General features: G+C 39.2%; 1 long non-coding RNA gene across 1 annotated transcript in view; it reads left to right on the forward strand.

The window, feature by feature from the left end:
* Positions 1 to 5,662: 5,662 nt before the first annotated feature.
* The window catches only part of LOC145455512 (uncharacterized), a 130,984-nt gene continuing 111,989 nt past the window's right edge, over positions 5,663 to 24,657 (forward strand). The window contains exon 1 of the long non-coding RNA XR_013920354.1: positions 5,663 to 5,726. This is a non-coding gene — a long non-coding RNA (uncharacterized LOC145455512). The remainder of the gene's footprint in view (positions 5,727 to 24,657) is intronic.

Consider the following 24,657-nt stretch of genomic DNA (forward strand, 5'->3'; position numbering starts at 1 on the left):
GATGACTGAATTTCGTCATAATATTGGTAATTGCATTATATTGCTATTCATTCAGATTTACCGGTAGAGCTGGGGGCACGTAATTCATAATTATAGCATCTGGTATGTTGTTATAATTACTTTATAGTATGTTGTTAATTCGTGACCTCTCGCCTTTTATATAATCAAAAGATACTGTAGTCGCCCAAACGTAGCAGACTAAAAGAGAATTTTCGTGAGACGCACACACAAATTGTCATGTCTTCATTCTTCTGTGAGTACCCCTGCTAGCAGTTGCATTGTTGGGGCTAAGATTCGAGGGACCGGATTATTCGTCACGCCCACAGAGCGCGGCTACTGACACATACCTAAAGTTTTGGCCAAGGTCATTCTTTGTGGAGTTGCATGTTGGCCGAAATTGCAGAGGTCTTTTAGTGTGTCGTGGCGGGGTAATGACGGCCACCGAAATGCATATTCCTATAAATTATGCATGCTTTTTTTCTTGAGGTGGAGAGGTATGCATTTCTAAATCAAGCTATTTAGAGACATTAAATCCCGAAGCTCGAAGAAAATTTTCAAGCTAATTAACTCTCTTGAAAATACTCTATTATAATTTATGTTGAGTTACGAAATACTTTTGAGTCCCCTTAGAGCTCGCTCCTGGTCCTATTGGGGAGTTTAGGGTGTGGCAGTTACGGACCTGGCAAGAATGCAAATCGTTGGGTGCGACAAATAGTCCTGTATACAGTTGGGCAATGGGTGCATTATGACGTAACAAGCAAATGACGTATGACTTATAAAGAAAGTTGTTATCTCAATAGACCTTATTTTAATCGCAAGTGTTATATTGTCTTCCAATATCTCCAGTATATTAGTTCTAAGAAGCAAAACAAATGTAATCGTGAGTAATCGTGATTACTTTTGAAATGTAATCGTAATCGTAATCGACTACTTCCTGATTTTGCTGTAATCGTAATCGTAATCGCGGGATTCACAAGTAATCGTAATCGCAATCGATTACATTCGTGAAGTAATCACCCCATGTCTGTTTCAGATCACTAGGACAGGAACATTTGGCGCCAGCCATTTAGCCAATTAAACACATATGTATATTGTATATATATCGAAGTTTTCGGTCACCACAAGGGCATTCCTTCTCGGCTGTTGATCGTTCTGGCACACTTCTCGTAGTTGCATGTTACATGGACTATAGCGTCATATGCATTGGTGTGTCGTGGCGCAGTAATGGCCGACGCCGAAGTCTCTATTTCTATAAATTCTACGTATTTTCGTGGGGGGAAGGGTAGGCCTACCCAATTATCGGATATTCGGCAATATTAAATCGCGCACCTACCGCGAATTTTTTTTTGGAAAAAGTGGCATATATTTCAAAGAAATGCTTTAATTTACGTTTATTCACGAAATAATTTTGAGCCCCTTCGAGTTCGCCCCCTTACCCCATTGGGGGGTTGGGGGTGCGGCAGTTACGGTCCTGTTCCCCACTACCCAGTACTTTTGTCATCACAGAGCAGCTATTTGCTGGTTTGACTACACAGCCACACCGGTACCGGTACGCAAGACAATCGCCTATAACTGCAACATAAAACGTATTGTGAACCGATACCAGTAACGTTAAAAATTTCGAGAAAGCGTTATTTCACGTCAAACTAGTCGTGCTGGATGCGTTTGTGACGCCATCATTGGTCAACACTCATATAATTTTTGATACGCTCATTCCAGAGCAGTTAACTGGTAACGGTAATTGCGCATGTCATGTGTCTCCGTGAATATGTAGACCGTCCTGTATATAATTTTGAACAAATGCGTCTATTCCCCACCAGTGGGAATTCCCCCCCATTTGGGAACCACTGCACTATACTGATTAAAAGCACACATACTCTTACTACTAATAGACATTGGTCATTAAATTTGGGAAGTAGTCAAATAGTATAGCCTATGTCTAGTCTACATGTAGGCCTACTTAGTTAAATATTCAAGTACTAGAACTTGCAGTCTTTATTCTTAATCATTTGTTCGACCCAAGCAGCTAAGCTACACTACAAATATTTTTTTAATTTTGTCAAGTGGGAAGCATAGTTTGGTTATATTTACATCAATTTTACAATTTTATAAAACCAGCCGATCCATTTGCTCTGTCACAGTATCATGGACGATATAATTCCAAAAATTGCATCAGTTTGTGACTGGATCGCGAAGATGCATATTGCGATTTTCTTCCTCTATGCAACTGAATTGTAATTTGCAAATAATGTCCAATTTTATCTATATCAGGGGTGGCCAACCTTTTCAACCAAAGAGACACATTAGATTTAACGAACCATTGCGCAGCCAACTGGAATGTTGTTGTTGATAACCCTTTTTTAGTCGTCCGATAGGAGCAAACTGAATAAGGTAATATTGCAAACAAGACTTATATTACTACGCTTTAAAATTGATAACAATTATGACATGCAACTGTATATTGCGCAGAGCGAAAATTTGGGCGATGAATGATAAAGAAGTTGGAGTCGGAGTCGAGTCAGGGTCATTTTTACAAACTCCGACTCAAGTCAGTATTTTTTCCACGACTCCGACTCCAGCGACTATTGTTTTCACGACTCCGACTCCGACTCCGACTCCATCAAGCCAAAATTGGCAAAACTTCGACTCCGACTCCAACTCCGACTCCACAGCCCTAGTCTAAATGTCCTATTTTTTAAAGTTTTTTTCCTCTTTTTTGAGAATTTTGGTTACATGTAGGGAAAATTCGACTGAGATGCAGTAATCAACACTGAAGAAACGCTCCGGCGGCTATTTCGAGAGCTGGGCTGGAAAGTTGACCTTTGTTTTAGTCAACCGACTACGAAGTGAAAAAAATACAATTTTTTAGGATAATCCTCCGGTATTGCAAGTCCGAAAATTTTGAAAAAGTGTCGTCTTTTTAGATTTCCAAAATATGGTAACCCTAACTTTTACAGTTTCTACTTATTTAGCACGGGGATGGCAAACAAATCCCAGATGTCAGTGGAATGGAGACTGTTGACGGACTGCCTATGCTAGTGACAAAGTGACAGTCCCAAAGTTACCATCTAGCTAGGTCTAGGATATAAAAAGCACAAACTTTCAAAGGTCTGGATGTTTCGTTCGTAGTTTAACTAGTTATCGAGCTAGCAACGCGGGTTGCAGGAACTCTGCATATTCTATTTCGCATTCACGTTGAAGCATAGGCAACAACCAACATTAATGTGAAGGTATTATAAGCGGCTGAAGCAGCTGCAGAAGTATCATGCTTTTATTGTAGACCAGTGGTTCTTAACCTTGCCTCCAGCGCCCGCCCCCCAAGGGGCGCTGGCGGTTCTGAATGGAGCGGAAACGCTCAGGGGGCGACAGGAGGGGCACTGGGCTCAGGGGGCGATACGGTGGGCGCTGGAGACAAATGGCTTCGCAGTAGATGATGATGTAGTAGTAGGACATATCTTTAATGAGTATTCAGAGCAAATTAACATTCCACAAAACATGTGAAATCTAGAAATTTTGGTCGCGCTACGCGGCGACGTTTGCTACATGTGTTTTCATATATGTAGTGGGTTATTATAATTCATGTAAAATGACTTTCGCGTACTTTTAGATCACCAATTTCCCGTCAAACATCACCGTCACGCTTTGCTAGGGTTATTTTCAACAAATGTTTCGAACTAGGTATTATATCCTGCAGCGGACAGCGCGTGGAAATCGAAGGAAGCGGCACTGTATATCACTTATGAGAGTGAGAGCCCCTTGCACATAAAATATGTTTAGTGCACGAAATGAATAACTGAATATAATTGTATTTGAGAGCTACAAAATTAAATCGTCAGAATATTTCCTCATCGTACCATAAAGGAATATACTATTGTTGTGGTCCACAACCTCGCATGAACGTTATATAATATGAGTTGCTTTGTTTGGAATACATACATGTTAAAATTAATAACTGAGTTCATTACTAAATTCAATTTGAGCAGATATATGCATCCCATTCGCAGTTGACTTACTTAGTCACACAAAGCACTAAAACAAAATCCAATAGGGCCTACCATTAATTTCCCCGTATTGTTATTGTTATAACAACCTGGATATGGCCCTGAATTTACCACATACAATTATTATATGATTCATTATAGTCGAGTGGTCCTCGAGCGCGAATAAATCGCGAAATATTTAAAATACGTAAGTCCCAAAAAGACCGACCGGACTTTCACCTCTAACCAGGACCGAAACTGCTGCAACCCAAACCCACAATCGAGTGGGGTGAGCTCGAAGGGTGCCCTAAATTATTTCAGTGAAGGAACATAAATTACACATCATGTTTTAACGACTCCCCCACGAAAAAATACGCATAATGATAGAAAATAGAAATAGGCATTTCGTCGGCGTCGGCCATTACCACGCCACATTGCACGAAGCCATATTAAGTTCCGGCCAATATGGGACTCCGAGAAGTGTATCAAAAGGATCGTCAGCGAGAAAAACTTAGCCGAAGAAGATTGCACTTGTGTTGACCGTAAACTTCGATTGTATATAAGTCTAATTGTCCATAGGTGCTTAAATCGCTTGTGACGAATTATTATGTCGTCGCAATCTGCACCCCACAGTACAAATAACATCCATCAGAGAAAAATTATTTGCCAGTGAAGAAATACTAATTTTGAACTGTGTGCTTACTTTAGTTTATTACGTTCATGCGTTTCAATATCTCTTGACTATGTAGCAGACAAGAGCAGGGAACAAAATAACAACATGTAATGAAGTAAGTTGTACCAACGGGCCCGCCCGAATATGTTTAACTATTAATTACCTGGCCTTTATTTTCCACGACTACAGCTCACTTAGCGCTACTGGCAGCACCGTACCAAACCCTCCAATTGGGGGGGGGGGGGGGGGCGAGCTCGAAGGGGGCCCAAAATTATTTCGTGAATTAGCATAAATCATAGAGTATTTTTTGAAAATTTATGCAGCTTTTTCAAAATTTTTTCAATTCAAGTAGCCATTTATCCATATTATTGGGTGTTGGGCGATTACCGCGCCACGACCCACCAAGACATACAATAAAGTTTTAGGCCATATAACATGCGACTCCAAGAAGTGTGCCAGAACGATCGGCAGCGAGAAAAGCTTGACCGAAAAGGTCTATGCCCTTATGCAGACCGAAGACTTCGTTATATAGGCTATACAAAATACATATAGGTTTAATTGTCCATAGTCGCATAAATGACTGGCACCGAATGTTCCTGTCTTTGCAATCTGAACCTCACAAGACAGATACCATCCCGCTGGGGAAAATTTTATGCCAGTGAAGAAATACCAATTTAAAATCGTGTGCGTCTCTTAGTTTAGAAGCCTACGTTTGGGCGATTCTATATTTTTTGATATAGCAGACTGGAAGTAACGAAATAACATCATGTAACGAAGTCATATCAACGGGTCCGCCCGCCCGAAGATGTTTAATCATTATTTACGGGCCCTCCCGTTTTCAAGACACTTCACTTAGCTCTACCGGTAAATCTAATTACGTGAGTAGAGAGGACAATAAATTGATAGCATAATGTATATGCGATCGCCGATCAGATTGACCGATTTTATCATAAATTATCGAAAATCTTCGCGCCTCGCGCTGGCTCACCCTCACAATACAGTTAGGGCTGGGCAAAATCGAGTACCTTAGTGATTCGATTCTGAATCATGTATTACGCTTCGAGTCGAGTCGAGTATTCGAGTATCACTCATTATGACGTCACAACGCAATGTAATATGTCAAAGTTCAAATTTGCACCTTTTATGGCACCACAAAGAACAAAATTCCTGTTATCCGTCACATTAAAGATACCTTGGTATTTTGTCGGCCATGCCGATTTCATTGCGCTTGTTGACAATGTTGTTAGATGATCATAACTTCGGAAATGTGTTATTTCCTGTAACGTTCGTAGATTTGTACTATATCTGGTATGTTGCGAGACGGCCAATCAAGGTTTCAGTGGAAAATAGTATCAAAACTATAATTCTCAGAAGTAAATTAACCTTCAGTTGCGAGGAGCGTATAATTTAAGTACTCGAAAAAATCTTCTTTTACTACTCGACTCGAATCATGAAAATTAATACTCGATTCTGATTCGAGTACTCGAATCATTGTGCCCAGCCCTAAATACAGTACAGATAATTTCGTGACAAACGCGAACAACGTGATGGGGGGTCGTTTTATCACCCTATGGGAGCCCAAGACCCACGTTTTTGGGGGCCTGACGAGGTGCTGTTTTGTTCCTGCCAACGGGTATACGCCCGAAGATGTTTAATTATTATTGAGTGGTCTTACCTTTTCAAACACACCTCACTCATCTCTACCGGCAAATCTGATTACGTGAGCAGAGAGAAGATAAAAATTGATAACAATATAGCCTATGCAATTCCCGATCATACTGACCGATGAAATCATGAATTCTATAAATTTCCGCGCTTCGCGCGCTTAGGCGACAAAAGCTGATTCTCTAAACAAAATCCCAATCAATATGATGAATAGCGGTAAACAGTGTATCGGCGGAGAGGGGTCTGGGGGGCTTCGCCCCCCAGAAGTTCGGTCTATAACCCTATGGGGGGCCCAAGACCAAAGTTTTGGGGGGCTGACGAAGTGCTGTTACGGCCCTCCCTCTTACCCATTGTCTTTATTACAGTCCTTACAATATGGGGTGGGGGCGCTAGAGCACGATAATTTTCGAAAGGTGGCGCTGGAGGAAAAAAGGTTAAGAACCACTGTTGTAGACATATCTAAAGCTACAGTGAGGAAGATGGTATAGTGCAACTGTGGTTACCGTCTGCATGGCTGATTGGCGTGGTGTTGTTTGATGACGATCTGGATAAGGGCACCACGGATAAGTTAGTTGTTGCTATAAAAGATATGGTAGCGGAAGAATAACTATTAAAGTGTGTAAGTATTAACTTCAAACACATTCCAGAGAAGATTTAAATCGACAAACAATACAACACTTATTTTAAGAAAAGAATGGGACAGTCTAGTTTTATTGTTGCCAAAAGCAGCGTCACCCTCACGTTGTTTGTCTCCAACGACCACACAGAACGTCCCACGCAATGATTGAGGATGTTTATGCCCTGCCCATGCCCATCTCACAAAAATAAGGAGCAACTGCAGTTTGCATTTGGGGCTTGTTGCTGACATCCGCAGAAATTTGCCCCAACACCCTCATGCAGAGCTTACTTAGCAAAATAAAATGTTATTGGTCATCAAGGCACCCCTATCAATGATCAGCTAATACCCGGAAAAGGTAATCCTGGCTTTCAAGCGTTAACTCAATAGCAACGATGGAGTGACCACATGTGTTCTATGCCTAATATAGGTGGACTTTCGGATCCGTTGAGCTACCTCTAAACATTACTGAATATCAAAAAAGTTTACATAGGCTGTTTTTCAACCAAATGGAACATTTTGGCAGGGTCACACCAACAACTTTCCAAAATTCGTTTTTTAAGTACCACCCTAATGTGTATAATATGCCCCCTCAAAATTGTAAGTTTGTGCTTACAAGTCGAAACGGGATTTCATGGCAACATTTGAGGTGTTGTTTCTTTCTCGATGGTTGCAACAAAACATTATTTTTCGGCTTGCTGTTGCTTAGATTAGTGCTCTTCAACCTTTTTCATCGTGGTACACCCTTTTAATATTTACTCGAAACTGACCGCATGACTCACTGATTCCGTGTAGTGAGCCTAATCCAGGGGTGTTCAACCTCATTGCTATTCAAGGCCGTGTTTCGATTTCATATCTAGCATACGACCGAATTCCGGCGGAGAGTAGTCATATAGCCTACTCATGTACTCTGGGCGTCATATACACATGTTAAATTAGGGTTACCATATTTTGGAAATCTGAAAAGAGGACACTTTTTCAAAATCTTCAGACTTGCAATACCGGAAAAAATGGTAAATTTTCCCACTTCGTGGCAGTGTTGGGATGACTCGAGTCAGACTCGAGTCTACTTTTTCGTATGACTTGACTTGACTCGGGTCACTTTCCAAAAATGACTTGACTTGACTCGGCGCTTCAAAAATGCGAATTGACTCGTGACTCGGAGCAAAATTTACGAGTCAATTTCGAGTCATCAAGTAAACGGTATCGATTAAATCACTGAATTTTGTGAATGTTAGTATTATGCGCGATACGCCTGCTGTGTCACTTGCGAGAGTAACCAATCAGTAGTATAGTAGATCGGTCGCGAACTAACGTTTTTTTGCATGGGCTCTTATGGGCGGGGTCGCATGCTAACGCGAAACCGGGGGTGGCATGCTAACGTTTTCGTCTTATGGCGGGGGTGGCATGCTAACGTTTTCGTCTTATGGCGGGGGTGGCATGCTAACGTTTTCGTCTTATGGGTGCGGTCGCATGATAACGTGAAAACTCGTGGTGACATGCTAATGTTTTTTGGTATACGTGCGGCGACATGCTAACGACGATAAATGTGTCTGTCATGTATTCTTACGGGATCTGTGGTGACTCGCCATGTGTTCTTATGGGTGCGGTCGTGATTCGTACTTTCAGACATCTCTCGCGTGGTGTTGAATAGTCACCAACAATAATCGCACAAACGGAAACGTGGCTTGCAAGAGGATTAAGCAGTGCGACCTATATTCCGAATGACCTGCGCACTGAATTGTTTCACGGCCAACCGCGTGCTACTATCGAATATTACACTATTCCATTCAGTGCGAAATAGTTTGCTAAATCTAGGAGTCACTTCCAAGGTAATATTTTGGTAATTAGTTTACCACAGAGCCGGCGTAGACGGCGATTCGAATATCAACAATAACCGCATTCACAAACTAACACTTCAAAAATGTGTGAAATAGTTTGCAAAACCCCGCGATCGCTGACAAGATAATGTCTCGGACATAACCATCTTTCGCGACTTGGTGTTACAGGCATATCGATAGTAGCACGCGGTGAAATATTCGTGAGCATCACTCGCAGAATTATATTTTGGTAATTATTTTGTCACAGAGCCGGCGTAGACGACGATTCCAACACCAACAATAACCGTGCACACAAACTAACACTTCAAAAAAGGTGTGAAATATTTGTAAAATGCTACGATCACTCACAAGATAATGTCCCAGACATAACTATCATTCGTGACTTGATGTTACATACATACCAATCGCTCACAAGGTAATATTTTGATACTTTGGTACGGAACTTGATTTCACTCGTAAGATTTATTAAGTAACGAATAACAGACCGCCAGTGTCGGTAACTTGAATAGCGACAAATTGTCACTTATTTCCGCTCTAACCCTAATCCTTTGTGAAGTGAACGCTTATTCAAAAGGGTGTGATATAATTTTAAAATCCAACGACCACTCACCGGATAATGCTTCAGACATATAGCAATCTCTCATACCCGCTCACAAGGTAATATTTCGGTAATAAGTTTGTCACAGAGCCGTCGCAGACGGTGATTCGAAAACCAACAATTTGTCACTCGCCCGCGATCGCTATATGTTTCACACCTCCAGAATAGTGGCTGACTTTAGTTGCGTGATAAGATCCATGAAAATATTCAATCAATGTGTTAGTTTATCAACTTGAAATGAAACTCACTACACAAATCAAGTCGATTCGTATCTGAATGTTTTAAATCGGTACAACTCTAATCCTTTGACAAATCCCTTAACGCGTTTTTGTTGAATCGAACGTAACCCGAATATTACTGACGCCGACTTTCAGCCGCATCGAATTATTCGCACATTCCGCGCCACTGTTTTCACACTTATAGAATCAATACCAACTATAACTCTACAAGAATCAAGAATCACAAGTATGTGCATTACACAGTTATTGTCTTTATTAACTTGAAATCAAACACTTAACAAAAACACGCAACTAATCATTTGGCAACTCTAACATTACCAAAAAATTCCAGTATTGTTGATTGAAAATCCTTGAGTCATTATTATCAAAAATGTTATAGTACCGCATCGGAATCCATTCGCGGGATGTACTAAATGTAAATCCAGATAATCCAAAATGAAATATTTGGACTTTGACAAACATGACTACCAACTTTGATCCAGTCACATTTCAAGATCATACTTTGAAACAATCCTTGAAACTTACAACTCTATTCACGACTGAGTTTTCCGTTTATCAAATAGAGTTTCAGTAAATACTATCACGATATTTTAATGTGTTACTACACACAATAGAATCAATCAATGAAATAGCACCTGTTGTAAAAATTTCTAACTTGACAACCACTTGTGCATACCACGATCGACTTGTGACGCGATGAGTTAAATCGGAATATTTCAATCTATTTGTCGAAACCTTGAACAAACTATCAGGTTATTTTTTGTTGCAATCGAGTGAACGAAAATAGTATTACGTCTCAACATTTCAACATCTCCCCATACACAAAAGAGTAAAGTACAAAAAAACCTTGTCAAGTCAATCCGTTTGTAACTTACCCAACCCAAACAAAAAGTATACTTACGAAAAGTAGACAAGACTACTACGCGAGTAATCACCACAATCCAAAATCCATAGCAAGTTCGGTTGTATTCATAGTCCACCAACTCGTATTTTTATTCAACTGTAAAAGTCGTTACTACTCTGCAAGACAAAAAAATTACTATGTGGTATATTTTGTAAGACAAAAGTAATTACTTCTCGGTGTCGGCGACTTGAGATTAACATATGTTTTGAGTATATGATATTTGAATGTCTGACCAACGTAGTTAAGAATTCATTTCTTACGATCGAACATCGGTATTACATTGAAAGTTATCATGCTGTAAACATAAGGATTGACACATGGATTTGACATATGTAATAGTTGATCATGACTTGATTATTAAATTATTCGCGTTAATTAGACCCGGTGTTGCGGTAAAGGTTATTATGACAGCAACAAACTTTTCACCACCGTGGTTATCAACATATTGATTTGTAAAACTATACTTGTCTGAAATGTTCTTGGTTTGAAAGATATTCCGTGTTGGTACAAATCACTCTGTGTATTACGGATATCAGAAAATATTTTTACAAATGTAGTTGTTTCCAGTAACCAAGACTAAAGATGACACAACAATTTCGTTTGGAATATCTTTACTGGACGCATCCTATTCTACTAGACTTGAGTAATACACAAAACTCATAGCATTAACAAAATCGCAATAGGCGCTACACTGAAATCTACAAAATGTGTTTGTATTGTTACTCAAAGTAGTGATCATAAATTATCATTTAAATAAGTAATTGTAATCATAAAACCAAACTTGTGAAAGTCATTACCATAACAAAAGAATATTGTAGGTTGCTTGCTAAATGTATGCCGGAAATATTTGTAGAACGCTCACGACCAAAGAAATCGGAAATTTCTCCCCATTGTCATTCGTCAAAGTATATGTTGTCACAATACTCATCCCGTAAAAGATCTTACTTGTATGTGATTGAATCGCCGGTAATTAACTCGCTAAATCAAACCATAAGGAAATTTCACTCAGTCATCGGATTATGATATTAAACAGCGTCGCTTAATCGGCGTAGAGCGTTTTTCTAAATGCAAATCATACCTGACCAACAGAAAACAATTTTCACTCACCTTGTCATGAAACCAAGCGGTGGGCCTTCGTTCAATATTTTGTTTGTGTCAAATACTTTGCAATAAACACACACACTGGAGTGGTTGAGCTTTACATCATCAAGCTGTCATCTGTAAATCGAGATCACATCCGACTTGTAACTGTATCGTTTACCTAACCGAGTTGTATGCACAGTTTCATATTTTTATCATTTAGTGATTGCTGAACATACCAAACGATACACATTCACTTCCGAAATACTGCATTGATCTCAATTCCCTTTGTCCTGATAATCGAAGTACTTTTGTTTTGAATTCATAACAACCGACTATGACATGATAAATTTTTGACAAGTTATGCTTAGAAGATTGGTTGCATATCGCGAAAAATAATATACCACTCATATTGATACTGTTACTCCATTGGTCGATATTTTCAAACGAGTAAAATTTATTACTTGAGTTTCTCCGCTTAATGTAAATGCAAACTCAGCCGTCTTTTAACATCACAAAGGCATTGATAAAAAGTAGACAATCAAACGCTACAAGTTTAACTTTTGTAGGTTGTGTATGATTACCCCACGCAACTCATTTCTTACCAAAAGTAGATGAAATATATTCATGGTACACGAAAATACTCGACATTCTTATGCTACGAACCTGTACAATGATTGGTGACACTTTCAAACTGTTTCGATATCACAAGAACTTTATTGTCTGAACGGGTGTTCATGTATCTTAATAATCAACACAGAACTAGTACTAACAGAAACATCAGAGTTGTTTACACAAAAGTTTGTATGTGTACAGTATGCGAATACCATGTGTAAGTCCAGCACAATTGTGGTATCCATCCGGGTTTAGTTAACACAATTTACGACACTGAGGTCACCTCATCTTTCGTAAGACAACAAACCAACCAAGGTTTCAGGATATGTCCATGTCATAACAATAAATCAGCTACTCCAACAACAGAGTACATATGTTTTCTAGTTACGGTGCTTACATCTTACACACAAATCAATCTACTTTGCTAACAAAAAGTGCTGGGTCATCAAGTGATTGCCCTAACAACAAAACAGCTAAACGTACTATCATACAAAATGGCCGTTATAGTCACCAACGGTACATGGTACAAGTAACAAGGCTCGAGAATCCAGTTATTGAAAAAACATGAAAGTGTTTCTCCTGCGCCAAGTCGTTATGTTGACGAAAGCGCATATTGTAATATCATGATCGATTTGCATTCGTTGGTCACAAAATGTCACTGCTCTAAATAATTATTTTTCACTCAAACACAAACGCATACTTGTCGCCAATCGTTTTCATCAAGCACGAGTTCAAGAAACCTGCTACGACATGAATTCCGATTTAGTTTTACAAATATTTTATAATTGTTTTTAGTGACACTATATCAATGTCATCAAGTTGAGTGTTTACGATATTGGTGTGTATAGGTGTGTGTCATACTTGGGGGATCCGTATTACAATTGACTCGAATTGACTAAATGTAAGAAGGGTTGAAATGTTTCGAATCGATTCATAAGTGGTCTTCGTTGTGGTTTTCGTCGGACATACAGCACGAACTAACTGTAAACTCCTCTCCGTTGTACAGCTACTCGGTAATCGAAATGCATTAACATGTAAACAACGATCTTGTTTCGTCACACCAAAAATATGTTCACTGTCGCGATACTCTGCACAAGACGTGCATAGCCTTTTCACACTCGTAATAGTATACCAACGTCAAGCGATAACGTTTAACAAGACCAACGACACTGAACCCACGACGTTTACCTATGTAAAATTACCACTTTCACTTGTCAGTCCATCGTTTACCTGACTAAACATATCATTTTCCTTTAGAGATCTGACGTTTACCCAGAGTAAGAAACCATTTTCACTTGTAAATATATTTTTTCCTCGGCTAACAAACCTTTTTTCACTTGGAAATATCTTTTTTTCCTGAGCAACAAACCTTTTTCACTTGGAAATATATTTTTTCTCTGGGTAACAAACCTTTTTCACTTGGAAATATATTTTTTCTCTGGGTAACAAACCTTTTTCACTTGGAAATATATTTTTTCTCTGGTTAACAAGCCTTTTTCACTTGGAAATATATTTTTTCTCTGGGCAACAAACCTTTTTCACTTGGAAAGATATTTTTTCCCCGGGTAACAAACCTTTTTCCCTGAGCAACAAACCATTTTCACTTGGTGGTCCATCGTATACCCGAGTAAAAATATCATTTTGTTTTGGAGATCCGGCGTTTACCCAGTGTAACAATACATTTTCACTTGGAAAAATACTTTTACCTAGAGTAACTAATCCTTTTCTCCTGGGTAACAAACCCTTTTCGTCTGGAAACTATCATTTACCTGAGTACCAATACAGTTTTCACTTGGAAATCTACCTTCTCCCTGGGTAACAATATCATTTTCGTTTTGAAAACTGACAACCACACCGGACAATTTGATATTTTTGTATATTGTTACAACAGGCAGCGACAAAATATACACCAACAACGACTCCGATACATTTGTCTAATCAAATATTCACTTGCTCTGATGCATCCCATCAAAATCATTGGTTACTCACATACAATAACAATGAGCTGTTGTACATCGACATGTATGTTTTCGGAATTGGCGAATAAAGGGGTTTCCGATATGTCCGTGATGTCCGGGTTCGTGCTTTGGATTTTCCAGAGTCAAAATGCCTGAATAAAACACCTCCTCGACTTTGGTACCTGGTTGATACACGGATAATGGTATTCGGAAAACGGATGAATTTATGTTCCCCATTGCGCCAACAACTCCGGGTTACTTGTGAGTTTCCTCAGGTCTGTTTACTATATTGTGTCTTTACTGATCAATACATGTCGCTCCAGTCAGCTGAAGCCGGATCACTAATATGAGAAAGTGTGTGGGGGCCTGATCCGGATATTCACTCATGAACCAACGACCAATATTCAAGTAAACATGTTACAGACAGTGTTTCGTCTCCATGAAAAATACCAACCATCACATACAAGTAACGTCACGATTGTTCACAAGTATTCGCGTAAACGAGGTATACATACAATGTGTCGGTGTACAAACATCATGGAAAACAAATTCATGTTCTCAAGTCTTATCATGCGACGACTCTGTACATTCAATGTGGGTATAGATGACACACGGCATGATACAATTGACAGCGCAATATGCATGTTGATATATTCTCAGTCAAATATGCGAACCATACACAATCATATACCCTGATTTTCGCTGAACATCCACAACACCAACAAATCTGTACATTTCCTTTCCCTCAACCTTGACGATAGAGTTGTCCTCCCAATGTACCAATCGAGTGTATGGTTCATCAGGTGTAAAATCCAAATCAAATGTCACCAAGGTATCGTTTTTCATTTTCAATATTTCCACTGCCGCGTCTTGTCTGTGTCGTAAAACCACGGCGTGGGGCCAGAGGAATCTATGCACAGTTACGCGTAGTCCCATATTTACTCGTGGATATGGTTAGGTTACGACAACGTTTTCTCAATGGTCTGTGTGGGTGCACCGTTTCAATACGTAGTTGGATCAACTAGACCAACAGTTTCCAACCGCGTTTTATAACGACCTGTAGAATTACGAGATAGCACCCTCTTGCGGTGTGATTAACACGAAATAAGCCATCAACTCGCAGAGACACACCTTGGATTACATTATCTAATCGTAATCAAACTCGAGATTCACACACACAGAGTCCATGTTTACGATTTCAATCCGGAGTCACTGCTCACGATGTTTATCTGTAGTCGTTATGTGGGAGTAGCGACATCTGGCATATTCATCGCGTGAAAGATTGATAACGATGGTGATCGCCAAATACATTATACCATGTGAAACACTGCGACCTCAGCAAAAAAGTTCGCAGGTTAGGACGAACAATACGTGGAGGATTGAGCGAGTTACGCAATCCGATTATGTCGAAGTCTGGATCACGATACAAGTCTACCTGAGAATCCGAACAATCTTGCAAAATCAAGGTGTGAATCCATGAAAGGGCTGTACTCGTGTGAGATTGATTTTTCACAAGTTGGGTGGAGGTCGGTTCATACTAAGACCATGTTACGTCCCAATATGGCTGCTTGCCTGTCTCCAAGTCATCTATACCCACATTGAATGTACAGAGTCGTCGCATGATAAGACTTGAGAACATGAATTTGTTTTCCATGATGTTTGTACACCGACACATTGTATGTATACCTCGTTTACGCGAATACTTGTGAACAATCGTGACGTTACTTGTATGTGATGGTTGGTATTTTTCATGGAGACAAAACACTGTCTGTAACATGTTTACTTGAATATTGGTCGTTGGTTCATGAGTGAATATCCGGATCAGGCCCCCACACACTTTCTCATATTAGTGATCCGGCTTCAGCTGACTGGAGCGACATGTATTGATCAGTAAAGACACAATATAGTAAACAGACCTGAGGAAACTCACAAGTAACCCGGAGTTGTTGGCGCAATGGGGAACATAAATTCATCCGTTTTCCGAATACCATTATCCGTGTATCAACCAGGTACCAAAGTCGAGGAGGTGTTTTATTCAGGCATTTTGACTCTGGAAAATCCAAAGCACGAACCCGGACATCACGGACATATCGGAAACCCCTTTATTCGCCAATTCCGAAAACATACATGTCGATGTACAACAGCTCATTGTTATTGTATGTGAGTAACCAATGATTTTGATGGGATGCATCAGAGCAAGTGAATATTTGATTAGACAAATGTATCGGAGTCGTTGTTGGTGTATATTTTGTCGCTGCCTGTTGTAACAATATACAAAAATATCAAATTGTCCGGTGTGGTTGTCAGTTTTCAAAACGAAAATGATATTGTTACCCAGGGAGAAGGTAGATTTCCAAGTGAAAACTGTATTGGTACTCAGGTAAATGATAGTTTCCAGACGAAAAGGGTTTGTTACCCAGGAGAAAAGGATTAGTTACTCTAGGTAAAAGTATTTTTCCAAGTGAAAATGTATTGTTACACTGGGTAAACGCCGGATCTCCAAAACAAAATGATATTTTTACTCGGGTATACGATGGACCACCAAGTGAAAATGGTTTGTTGCTCAGGGAAAAAGGTTTGTTACCCGGGGAAAAAATATCTTTCCAAGTGAAAAAGGTTTGTTGCCCAGAGAAAAAATATATTTCCAAGTGAAAAAGGCTTGTTAACCAGAGAAAAAATATATTTCCAAGTGAAAAAGGTTTGTTACCCAGAGAAAAAATATATTTCCAAGTGAAAAAGGTTTGTTACCCAGAGAAAAAATATATTTCCAAGTGAAAAAGGTTTGTTGCTCAGGAAAAAAAGATATTTCCAAGTGAAAAAAGGTTTGTTAGCCGAGGAAAAAATATATTTACAAGTGAAAATGGTTTCTTACTCTGGGTAAACGTCAGATCTCTAAAGGAAAATGATATGTTTAGTCAGGTAAACGATGGACTGACAAGTGAAAGTGGTAATTTTACATAGGTAAACGTCGTGGGTTCAGTGTCGTTGGTCTTGTTAAACGTTATCGCTTGACGTTGGTATACTATTACGAGTGTGAAAAGGCTATGCACGTCTTGTGCAGAGTATCGCGACAGTGAACATATTTTTGGTGTGACGAAACAAGATCGTTGTTTACATGTTAATGCATTTCGATTACCGAGTAGCTGTACAACGGAGAGGAGTTTACAGTTAGTTCGTGCTGTATGTCCGACGAAAACCACAACGAAGACCACTTATGAATCGATTCGAAACATTTCAACCCTTCTTACATTTAGTCAATTCGAGTCAATTGTAATACGGATCCCCCAAGTATGACACACACCTATACACACCAATATCGTAAACACTCAACTTGATGACATTGATATAGTGTCACTAAAAACAATTATAAAATATTTGTAAAACTAAATCGGAATTCATGTCGTAGCAGGTTTCTTGAACTCGTGCTTGATGAAAACGATTGGCGACAAGTATGCGTTTGTGTTTGAGTGAAAAATAATTATTTAGAGCAGTGACATTTTGTGACCAACGAATGCAAATCGATCATGATATTACAATATGCGCTTTCGTCAACATAACGACTTGGCGCAGGAGAAACACTTTCATGTTTTTTCAATAACTGGATTCTCGAGCCTTGTTACTTGTACCATGTACCGTTGGTGACTATAACGGCCATTTTGTATGATAGTACGTTTAGCTGTTTTGTTGTTAGGGCAATCACTTGATGACCCAGCACTTTTTGTTAGCAAAGTAGATTGATTTGTGTGTAAGATGTAAGCACCGTAACTAGAAAACATATGTACTCTGTTGTTGGAGTAGCTGATTTATTGTTATGACATGGACATATCCTGAAACCTTGGTTGGTTTGTTGTCTTACGAAAGATGAGGTGACCTCAGTGTCGTAAATTGTGTTAACTAAACCCGGATGGATACCACAATTGTGCTGGACTTACACATGGTATTCGCATACTGTACACATACAAACTTTTGTGTAAACAACTCTGATGTTTCTGTTAGTACTAGTTCTGTGTTGATTATTAAGATACATGAACACCCGTTCAGACAATAAAGTTCTTGTGATATCGAAACAGTTTGAAAGTGTCACCAATCATTGTACAGGTTCGTAGCATAAGAATGTCGAGTATTTTCGTGTACCATGAATATATTTCATCTACTTTTGGTAAGAAATGAGTTGCGTGGGGTAATCATACACAACCTACAAAAGTTAAACTTGTAGCGTTTGATTGTCTACTTTTTATCAATGCCTTTGTGATGTTAAAAGACGGCTGAGTTTGCATTTACATTAAGCGGAGAAACTCAAGTAATAAATTTTACTCGTTTGAAAATATCGACCAATGGAGTAACAGTATCAATATGAGTGGTATATTATTTTTCGCGATATGCAACCAATCTTCTAAGCATAACTTGTCAAAAATTTATCATGTCATAGTCGGTTGTTATGAATTCAAAACAAAAGTACTTCGATTATCAGGACAAAGGGAATTGAGATCAATGCAGTATTTCGGAAGTGAATGTGTATCGTTTGGTATGTTCAGCAATCACTAAATGATAAAAATATGAAACTGTGCATACAACTCGGTTAGGTAAACGATACAGTTACAAGTCGGATGTGATCTCGATTTACAGATGACAGCTTGATGATGTAAAGCTCAACCACTCCAGTGTGTGTGTTTATTGCAAAGTATTTGACACAAACAAAATATTGAACGAAGGCCCACCGCTTGGTTTCATGACAAGGTGAGTGAAAATTGTTTTCTGTTGGTCAGGTATGATTTGCATTTAGAAAAACGCTCTACGCCGATTAAGCGACGCTGTTTAATATCATAATCCGATGACTGAGTGAAATTTCCTTATGGTTTGATTTAGCGAGTTAATTACCGGCGATTCAATCACATACAAGTAAGATCTTTTACGGGATGAGTATTGTGACAACATATACTTTGACGAATGACAATGGGGAGAAATTTCCGATTTCTTTGGTCGTGAGCGTTCTACAAATATTTCCGGCATACATTTAGCAAGCAACCTACAATATTCTTTTGTTATGGTAATGACTTTCACAAGTTTGGTTTTATGATTACAATTACTTATTTAAATGATAATTTATGATCACTACTTTGAGTAACAATACAAACACATTTTGTAGATTTCAGTGTAGCGCCTATTGCGATTTTGTTAATGCTATGAGTTTTGTGTATTACTCAAGTCTAGTAGAATAGGATGCGTCCAGTAAAGATATTCCAAACGAAATTGTTGTGTCATCTTTAGTCTTGGTTACTGGAAACAACTACATTTGTAAAAATATTTTCTGATATCCGTAATACACAGAGTGATTTGTACCAACACGGAATATCTTTCAAACCAAGAACATTTCAGACAAGTATAGTTTTACAAATCAATATGTTGATAACCACGGTGGTGAAAAGTTTGTTGCTGTCATAATAACCTTTACCGCAACACCGGGTCTAATTAACGCGAATAATTTAATAATCAAGTCATGATCAACTATTACATATGTCAAATCCATGTGTCAATCCTTATGTTTACAGCATGATAACTTTCAATGTAATACCGATGTTCGATCGTAAGAAATGAATTCTTAACTACGTTGGTCAGACATTCAAATATCATATACTCAAAACATATGTTAATCTCAAGTCGCCGACACCGAGAAGTAATTACTTTTGTCTTACAAAATATACCACATAGTAATTTTTTTGTCTTGCAGAGTAGTAACGACTTTTACAGTTGAATAAAAATACGAGTTGGTGGACTATGAATACAACCGAACTTGCTATGGATTTTGGATTGTGGTGATTACTCGCGTAGTAGTCTTGTCTACTTTTCGTAAGTATACTTTTTGTTTGGGTTGGGTAAGTTACAAACGGATTGACTTGACAAGGTTTTTTTGTACTTTACTCTTTTGTGTATGGGGAGATGTTGAAATGTTGAGACGTAATACTATTTTCGTTCACTCGATTGCAACAAAAAATAACCTGATAGTTTGTTCAAGGTTTCGACAAATAGATTGAAATATTCCGATTTAACTCATCGCGTCACAAGTCGATCGTGGTATGCACAAGTGGTTGTCAAGTTAGAAATTTTTACAACAGGTGCTATTTCATTGATTGATTCTATTGTGTGTAGTAACACATTAAAATATCGTGATAGTATTTACTGAAACTCTATTTGATAAACGGAAAACTCAGTCGTGAATAGAGTTGTAAGTTTCAAGGATTGTTTCAAAGTATGATCTTGAAATGTGACTGGATCAAAGTTGGTAGTCATGTTTGTCAAAGTCCAAATATTTCATTTTGGATTATCTGGATTTACATTTAGTACATCCCGCGAATGGATTCCGATGCGGTACTATAACATTTTTGATAATAATGACTCAAGGATTTTCAATCAACAATACTGGAATTTTTTGGTAATGTTAGAGTTGCCAAATGATTAGTTGCGTGTTTTTGTTAAGTGTTTGATTTCAAGTTAATAAAGACAATAACTGTGTAATGCACATACTTGTGATTCTTGATTCTTGTAGAGTTATAGTTGGTATTGATTCTATAAGTGTGAAAACAGTGGCGCGGAATGTGCGAATAATTCGATGCGGCTGAAAGTCGGCGTCAGTAATATTCGGGTTACGTTCGATTCAACAAAAACGCGTTAAGGGATTTGTCAAAGGATTAGAGTTGTACCGATTTAAAACATTCAGATACGAATCGACTTGATTTGTGTAGTGAGTTTCATTTCAAGTTGATAAACTAACACATTGATTGAATATTTTCATGGATCTTATCACGCAACTAAAGTCAGCCACTATTCTGGAGGTGTGAAACATATAGCGATCGCGGGCGAGTGACAAATTGTTGGTTTTCGAATCACCGTCTGCGACGGCTCTGTGACAAACTTATTACCGAAATATTACCTTGTGAGCGGGTATGAGAGATTGCTATATGTCTGAAGCATTATCCGGTGAGTGGTCGTTGGATTTTAAAATTATATCACACCCTTTTGAATAAGCGTTCACTTCACAAAGGATTAGGGTTAGAGCGGAAATAAGTGACAATTTGTCGCTATTCAAGTTACCGACACTGGCGGTCTGTTATTCGTTACTTAATAAATCTTACGAGTGAAATCAAGTTCCGTACCAAAGTATCAAAATATTACCTTGTGAGCGATTGGTATGTATGTAACATCAAGTCACGAATGATAGTTATGTCTGGGACATTATCTTGTGAGTGATCGTAGCATTTTACAAATATTTCACACCTTTTTTGAAGTGTTAGTTTGTGTGCACGGTTATTGTTGGTGTTGGAATCGTCGTCTACGCCGGCTCTGTGACAAAATAATTACCAAAATATAATTCTGCGAGTGATGCTCACGAATATTTCACCGCGTGCTACTATCGATATGCCTGTAACACCAAGTCGCGAAAGATGGTTATGTCCGAGACATTATCTTGTCAGCGATCGCGGGGTTTTGCAAACTATTTCACACATTTTTGAAGTGTTAGTTTGTGAATGCGGTTATTGTTGATATTCGAATCGCCGTCTACGCCGGCTCTGTGGTAAACTAATTACCAAAATATTACCTTGGAAGTGACTCCTAGATTTAGCAAACTATTTCGCACTGAATGGAATAGTGTAATATTCGATAGTAGCACGCGGTTGGCCGTGAAACAATTCAGTGCGCAGGTCATTCGGAATATAGGTCGCACTGCTTAATCCTCTTGCAAGCCACGTTTCCGTTTGTGCGATTATTGTTGGTGACTATTCAACACCACGCGAGAGATGTCTGAAAGTACGAATCACGACCGCACCCATAAGAACACATGGCGAGTCACCACAGATCCCGTAAGAATACATGACAGACACATTTATCGTCGTTAGCATGTCGCCGCACGTATACCAAAAAACATTAGCATGTCACCACGAGTTTTCACGTTATCATGCGACCGCACCCATAAGACGAAAACGTTAGCATGCCACCCCCGCCATAAGACGAAAACGTTAGCATGCCACCCCCGCCATAAGACGAAAACGTTAGCATGCCACCCCCGGTTTCGCGTTAGCATGCGACCCCGCCCATAAGAGCCCATGCAAAAAAACGTTAGTTCGCGACCGATCTACTATACTACTCCAATCATTCACTGCTTGTACGTTTCACTGATCCTCTGTTCTTACATCACAAATATACTACAACAAACGTAATGATCACAGCTTACGTTGTTAGTAGTAGTAGCAATAGATTAACCCCATAACAACGTATCTCTGTTTCTTAGACGGCCCAGTGTTTAAATTCCACGGTGATCGCCTTTACCGACCCTCCTATATGACTTACATCCAGCGAATATAGTTTGTGCGTTTATTTTCTCACGGATGGGTATAGTGTATTGTACCATATGAATTTGTTAAACTTCTCGAGGCTTCGAGCCGATTGGCTGCTAATAACACACTGTTGCATGTTGCTATACATAGTAACTCGAGTATTTTATTCCACGTGTGCGTGAGCGATGCAGCGCCTTCTTGCAGGCATATTTAAATTTAAATTAGTTATTTGATTCAAGATAAATGGCCAATTATTCTGTCTTTCACACAGCTAGCAACATGTTATGACTTTGAATCGTCACTGATACTTCGAAAATTCAATTTGACTTGAAAAATGACTTGACTCGTGACTCGACTTGACTTGACTTGACTTGACTCGAGTCACCTCCAAAAAACGAATGACTTGACTTGACTCGAGTCACCTTCGAAAATCGATTGACTTGACCTGACTCGAGTCAAAATGTGCAATGACTCGAGATGACTCGTGACTCGAAGGTAGTGACTTGATCCCAACACTGCTTCGTGGTCGGTTGAGTAAAAAAAAGGTCAGCTTTCCGGCTCAGCTTCCGAAATAGCCGCCGGAGCGTTACTTCAGTGATGATTTACTGCATCTCACTCGAGTTTTACCCTATATGTAAACACAATTCTCAAAAAAAGAGAACATTTGAGCGTCCTCCGAGGACACTTTCGAAATCGTCAAGAAAGAGGACGAATCATCTTAGAAGAGGGCGTATGGTAACCCGATGTTAAATTGACTACTGGTAACTTCACACCAGGGAGAGCCCTTGTGGTGTTCTGTGCCATCACTAGCTGATTCCCTGAGATATTCCTTACGTTAAAAGTTTTTCATTGTAGTAGCAGAACAACCCGCAGGCTTCCTAACCAAAATCGTGAGTATAAATGCCAGGAAAAGATAACAGAATAGCCATTGTGCCATATTCCATCCGGAAATCAATTTCGTCGATAATATTGGTTGTTTCATGTAGGCTAATATTTACCCATTCTTATCCCACGTGATCAGATTAACTGATTAACTGATAGAGCTAATGGAGGGGGTGTCTTCGAAAATTTTGGGTACGAAATTTATGATGATTCATCGAGCGAGATAGTGTAATGGTGATTCTTCCGGCGTCTCGGTCGGTAGGTCGTGGATTCGATCCCCGGCCGGCTCATACCAAAGACTCGAAAATTGGTATCCGCAACTAACCTGCTATAGGCGCGTAGCAACCACGTATAGCATGGAGGAGAAAAACGGGGGTGCAGACTAAGTGACCTTGCGTTCGTATCGCATCTCGGACGTCAATGCAGCTCGATGGTGGAGGCGAAAAAGAATATCATATCTCTCTATCTATTTATCTCCGACTTTGTTCCATGTTGTTATTTTTTGACCTCCCGTCAGGATTGTAGGCATTGTCGAAATATATATTGGAATCAGCCAAACGCACAAAAAAATCTTCATTCATAAGACCCACAGGATTCCAACTTGGTATTTCGTCATGGGGTGCATCATTTTCCTTTGTTGTTCGCATTTGTACGGTGGGACTTTGATTACACTATTAGCCTATATTAAAAACGAAAAATCCAAGTCCCCGTGAATCGCTCCGAGCGTGAATAAAATTTTCAAGTTTACAATCTCTCAAAGATTTGGGAACCAATTCGTTAGTTCAAATTGCGTATTAACGGTTGCCAACACACGCTAATTTTTTATGTGTTGAGGGCCGCATTATTATTGTTTAACGGCTGGCTAGTTGAAATAAGGTTGAACAAGGCTGCAACGTATTTGTAATGCTAAATACTAATCAGGGCGCGAGATTACCGGACTACCATCTAGCACAGTGGTTCTCCATTTTGACGACGCCGAGACACCCTGACTACGCCTCTGCAATTATGTATAGATTACACTGCGCTATTTATATGCATCTAGCAGAAAGTACTAATTCAATATTTCTGAGAACACGTGGGGGTTCTGAAGCATAAAGTTATCTGTTTATTGTGGTATCTACTCATTGGCAGATTTTAATGCGGATCTGGTACACCCCATCTGAGATGTACGTTCTTCTACAAATTTGGTACACCCCAAAGTGTACGATACACGCGGTTGAAGAGCCCTGGCTTAGATTATATTACACAGCAAGAAAAGCTGGAACATTTAAGGTTC

This window comes from Botryllus schlosseri, chromosome 14 (assembly GCF_051294905.1).
Source record: "Botryllus schlosseri isolate E-star chromosome 14, Bs_hap1, whole genome shotgun sequence".
In the NCBI taxonomy this organism is placed as follows: domain Eukaryota; kingdom Metazoa; phylum Chordata; class Ascidiacea; order Stolidobranchia; family Styelidae; genus Botryllus; species Botryllus schlosseri.